At 39.7% G+C, this 6,000-nt stretch overlaps 1 protein-coding gene across 2 annotated transcripts in view; it reads right to left on the reverse strand.

Moving 5' to 3' along the window:
• myo7ab (myosin VIIAb) overlaps window positions 1-5,590 on the reverse strand; it is a 35,762-nt gene extending 30,172 nt beyond the window's left edge. For both annotated transcript variants that reach the window (XM_074610597.1, XM_074610596.1), the window contains exons 1-2: window positions 5,271-5,590; window positions 3,847-3,940 (exon numbers count right to left, since the gene is read on the reverse strand). The gene's annotated coding sequence lies outside the window, so the exon portion shown is untranslated. The remainder of the gene's footprint in view (window positions 1-3,846; window positions 3,941-5,270) is intronic.
• Between the last annotated feature and the right edge of the window lie 410 nt (window positions 5,591-6,000).

Raw genomic sequence — 6,000 nt, forward strand, 5'->3', positions numbered from 1 at the left:
GTGATAAAATGTGGTGGCATTTTGCCCAACAGAAGTACTCTATTGGTATCGGTATCACTTTGAGGTACTGGTAATGGTACTGGCAGTGTCTGAAATTATCTCCCGCTAAAAATTGTTGCCAAATTGTTGGCAGTTGCGGGTGAAATCGTCAGGCCATCCGCCACTTCGGCAGACAGGGAAAACGCTAGAGATGGGAGTAGAGCTAAATAATGGAGCTACTAACGTTAATGGAGGTGCCATTGAGTTATTATTATGAGGCGTTCAAACTCTGCTCTGGAAAAATGACCGTTGGGAGAAGGTAAATTACAACGTTATCATGATGTGTTCAAATGTAATCTCGTAAAATGTCGTTTTTGGCGAGAAACTTGATTAAATCCAGATGTTTGAAGGAGAAGTTTTCACAGTGATATAAAATAGATATTAGAGAGAGAATTATGACCTGCGTAACTTCCTAACACTAGCTCTAAGCAGCTTGCCAAGATTTTTTTAATCAAAGCAAATATTTAAATAATCATAATCATTTGAATTGTGTGTGTTTTATGCAAATAACCACTATAGATGACAATAACAAAGCACAGTACAGTACAGTGTACAGTACCCTCCTTCCCTTGTAAAATAGGGTTCCCCGGAAGCCACGGTGTAGTTCGAACACTGTAATTTACCATGTATATAATGTTTTCTGTGTAAAATATATTGAACATTGAATGACATCAGATCTAAAAGGATTTCCTTTCATTTAACGCAGAGATTTAAAAAATTGGAAGATCAAATCTTTGAGTGGCAGACAAAAAAAATACTATATAAAAAGTTAATTTCAGACCCTGGGTACTGGTATGGCAATTTTTTAAACGATACCCAGCCCTGAAGGGAACTGAGGTGACCTTTTCCCTAATTCCTTTTAGGAAATACAAACAAGTTGACTACTTAAATAGCTTGTATGGCTAAAAACAAACCTAGACTGTATGAGTGATGAAGATGCTGCTGGGGGAGGGGATAATAGGTTTTAATGATCCATTAGTGGTCCAATAAGTAGATTAACATTTAGTTGGATGTGTCACACTAACAAAACAAAGTTATTTAAGACACATTGTTTATGTGAAATTCATCTAGTACGGGTGCAGTAAACGTTGTGGAGCGCAGCAGTGCAGATAAACATCATGCAGTTCATTTAAGTTCATCCACATGCAGCGAGTCACAATGTGCTCAGCTAACGGCGAGACATAAGCTGAGCTGTGGTTCCTTTATCCAGAACCACAGGGAGCCAACTGGCAACTGTCCCAAACACAGACCTATAGATCTGTGCTTTACAGACTGGCTGTATCTCCCCGTATCCACAACAACCCCAAATGGACTGTATGTAAGGGATGCAAACTGTTGGCACCATGGGTGGATTATGAGATAATGGGCCCCTGGGCACAGGCCCCACCACCTCCCATACATAGGAGCAGGACAGAGTGTGTCTCTTTGTAGTCATTACGCATCGTTTCGTGTCTCTTTGTTGTCATTTTGTGTCTTTTTTGTTCGTTTTGTGTCTCTTTAAAGTCATTTTGTGTCTCTTTGTAGTTATTTGTGTCTCTTTGTAGTTGTTTTGTGTCTCTTTGTAGTCATTTTCTGTCTCTTTCAAGTGTTTTGTGTCTCTTTGTGGTTGTTTTGTGTTGCTTTGTAGTCGTTTGTGTCTCTCTGTTGTCATTTTATGTCTCTTTGTATTCATTTGTGTCTCTTAGTGGTTGTTTTGTGTCACTCTAGTAATTTTGTGTCTCTATGTAGTCATTTGTGTCTCTTTGTGGTCAGTTTGTGTCTCTTTGTAGTTGTTTTGTGTCTCTTTGTAGTCGTTTGTGTCTCTCTGTTGTCATTTTATGTCTCTTTGTAGTCATTTGTGTCTCTTAGTGGTTGTTTTGTGTCACTAGTAATTTTGTGTCTCTATGTAGTCATTTGTGTCTCTTTGTGGTCAGTTTGTGTCTCTTTGTGGTCAGTTTGTGTCTCTTTGTAGTCTTCTGTGTCTCTTTGTAGTCATTTTGTGTCTTCGTCATTTTGTGTCTCTGTAGTCTTTTTTGTCTTCTTCATCATTTGGTGTCTCTTTTTGGTCGTTTTGTGTCTCTTTGTAGTAGCTTTTTGTCTCTTTGTGGTCATCTTTCATATCTTTGTGGTTGGTACGTGTCTCTTCGAAAGACATTTTGAGGGTGAAGGCCGGGGGAGGGGGGGGACCCCAGACCCTTTGGCTGTGCCCAGTAGGCCTGTTCAGTAATCCATCCATGACGCACACACATGAACCTAAACTTCACAAACTTGCTGTCACAAGTCTCACGTCTAAAAAGCTGTGACGTGATAAATCACAATTTAAAATTCAAGTCACTGCTCCTGCTAACAACTCATTTCTCTGTTATTGCATTGGAATTGACAGATTGTGTAACTGAGAGATTGCTTTTAAATCCCTTGCAGTTGAGGCTATATAGCAATTTCTTAACCTTAAAGTCTGAGCCTCGTGTAGGGTCACATGAAGATAAATACATTTCTTTACAACAGCTATATCATCATTTCTGTGGAATCGATTTGGAGCTTTCAACATGTTCTTGAATACAAAATACAGAAGTCTGCCTTATTTAAAGTCACATCAACTCTTTGCTGTGGTTTGTAGAGCTCTGACACCCAACCTGCGATGGTCAGGTTTGAGCCATTTCGTTGTGTAAAGCTTTGGTTTCGGGTTTGGCTATTTTCAAGTAGAATATATCAAGAAATGTTTGTCTTTCTCTCGCATGTCATGTGTTGTCACTGAGTGTGGCCAATGTGCTGCACCAGCCTGTAATGGAGGGAAATTATTGTCATTTCATTATTGTATTTTCTCCTAGATTACGTTTGTTTTTCGCAAATGCGTAAGGAGAAGGCCGGGTGGATGGTTGGGTCAAACAAACACAAGACTTCCACCTGTGTGAAACCAATAGTTCACTACGTCCGTAACTTAAATGACATAACAAACATACTTAATTTAAACCAAACAATGATGTTTTACCAAATATAACCAAGTAGTTCTGTTGCGTTTTGTTTTGTTTTGTTTCAATTCACAATGTTAACCGCGTGTTTAAAACTGCGACCGTAATCCGAGAGAAAATACGTTTCCCTCGAAGTGTAACAGAGAAAGCAGTTTAGTTGTGTGGGAATCGTAAATCTGTAGGAGACAGGGTTACAGATTTAGCAGAACCAGTCAGGATCAGGTCTGGGTCTCAGTTTTAGGCTTGTGCAGAACTGTCGAGGTTATAGGAGACTTCTGGGACCTAACGAGACCTGACTCACCAAAGTCATGAATGTCTGTACAAAATTAATTGCAATCAATTCAATAGTTGTTGTTACTCTGGACCAAAGTGGTGCACTGACAAGGTTATGGGCCAGAACAGGTTGAGAAAGCCTGATGTAATGTTAGTAAAGTGGGACTTTCCAGGTCTTATGTGCTACACTGATGGTACTAGTTCCAAAACAAGCTAATATTTGATGATTTTATTGTTCATTGTTTGCCATATTGTCATTTGCAAAGACCCTAACTAGAGGTAACGTACTATAGATACAACTGCAATTAAGATGCTAAGATAGCTTTTAGTTTAGCATGAATGGAAAGTAGTAGTTTTAAAGATAGAGAGATACAGAGATGCTTTTTAAACCTCAGAGTTCAAAACCTCATGAGACCTCAAGATAACCTGCTCAGAGATTTCCATGGAATAGCCAACAGCAATCTTACTAAAGCCTCGGCTGCTAATCTGTGTGTAGTGTGTCTGTGTGTGTGTGTGTGTGTGTGTGTGTGTGGCCTATAAAGCTAACAAGCATGCGTACTGTATGTGTGCATGGGTTGTGACTCACATGGCAGGGATTCAGAGGCACAGAGAGACGTGAAGCTTTCATCGTTGAGCGTTTACTGTTTCCATGTCTTCCATGAGATCTGCTGGTTCAGTCTCTGCAAGAAATAACACACAAGTATACTGACTTTACAATATCAACACTGTTAATGCAGAATTGCGGAACCTAATTTTGCAATTTTGAGGTACTAGTACTGTACTTTTATCCTTTTATTTCACTGCTTCTCAGAGGCTTTCAACTCCATAACAGACAGATATAGTTACTTGTTAGATAAGGATTCATTTCCACGTAAATCTTTATAAACAACATTAAATAATAAGTGAAACTGTTTTGGGAAATACGTTTTCTAATCCATGCATTCATAGCTGGTTCCTGATGTTGCTGTTTTGAGTCTTGTTTAATGTCCATTTATCTTCCAGTTCTGCTTCTCGTAGTTTCAAGATAGCATGCATCACTTTGTCCGATTTTTGAGAAATGTAGTTGTACTGAACTGGTGCTTTGTTTCAAGCTAATTCATGTTTCTGAGCTCAGCCGCAGCACCAGTGAGGCCCGATCCAAACTAGGAATTGTGTCATAATACGAGCGTCATCATACGCTCAGCATTGCTTATGTAAAATCACTGATTGGATTATGCAACTTTTAAGACATTTCAAGCACACATATGGATCAGTTTTATTGTCTCTACTCATTCTTGGTTAGGAAACAGCAGTTTGACTCCCTCCAAAAAATCATTAGTTGAGGTCCGTCAACCAACTTTTTCTGGAGCTTTTATGAGCGGCTCATTTTCACAAAGATGTGGTCCAACGCTCCGTAAAAAGCTAGTGATTAAGCCTTGAGTTTACGGCTAAAATATTAGAAATTAAACAGAACAGAAAAATAATAGTGGTGGCAAAAATAGTAAAAAATAATTCTGTTTTCAGCTTCTCAAATGAGAGGATGTGCTGTTTTTCCTTCTCATAATTCACTGTAAACTGAATATCTTTAAGTTTGCATTTTTCACTGCCTCCTTATCAGCCTGATTCCTGCCTTTAAGATGTACTTCATATGCTTATCGCTACACACTTTTATAGTTCCTACTAACAATTTAAAGCAACAATTATGTTACTCATTCTTTCCTGTAAGTAATTCTGTGTTTAATTAATTGTCTCACAGAGACACGTAACGGCCTTTTAATCTGACAAGAAGTAATCTCTACTGGCATCTAAATTGGAGGTAAATAAACCATTCAAACTTAATGCAACACACACTCTCACACATGCACATACTACAGCCAACTGTATTCAATAGAAGGGTACATAATGGTTCCTTTAAGTGCTGGCACAGGCCGTAGAGCAGTAAGAGGCTTTGGCCTAAAGCACCAGAGCAGCAACACTGTGGCCTGGCTGCAGGCTAAGCCTTCAGCCTCCATGTTCACCTGCCCCTCTTACCTCTAAACACACTTCCCCTCGTCCTCCTCCTGGTCTTGTCAGTCCCGTGTTTTCTGGGAAGCCGTGAAGAAGCTCAGGATGGTTGATCAAGATGGTACAGAACTGGAGAAGAAGCTGATTGCTGAAGTCTTTCTATCTGTTTTTTGTTCTGTCAGTCACTCTTCTTTATTTAAAGATCTTTCCCACGGCCTTCACCCGTTGTCGTTCTCTCGTGTTCTCGGCCTCCTGGTTCAAGCGTTTTGCGGTCCAGTTACAGTTTGATGTCTGGGTCAGTGCCGGGGCTCCTGCTGCGTCTCATTCATGGCTGCTGATCCTGATTAGCTGGGAGGTGGAGCCTGTTGGTGGCAGATACAGAGACCAGCTGGGAGGTGGAGAGAGGGAGCTGACCCAGGACACGACTTCCAAGTTGTTACCACATGCTGAGCAAATTTAAAAAGGTCAGGTCACAGAAATTAGTGGCAAAAATGTATTTTCTCACTTACCTCTATAGGGGTCAGTTGCCATGCAGATAGTTTTAGTTTGATGTGCCCAGATTCAGAGATACCGTTCAATATATACCATTCACTTATTGATGTTTTTCTTCTGTCCTCGAATAATAACTATTTTAACAGAGATAAATACAGTATAGTTCAGACACCAAATGTATTATTTACATTTGAAATAGATTTGGCACCAAAAGAAAAATAATTAAATGATTCAAACTTCAATCTAGTCGATGTCTCCACCGCTG

Source organism: Sebastes fasciatus, chromosome 16, assembly GCF_043250625.1.
Source record: "Sebastes fasciatus isolate fSebFas1 chromosome 16, fSebFas1.pri, whole genome shotgun sequence".
NCBI classification, from domain to species: domain Eukaryota; kingdom Metazoa; phylum Chordata; class Actinopteri; order Perciformes; family Sebastidae; genus Sebastes; species Sebastes fasciatus.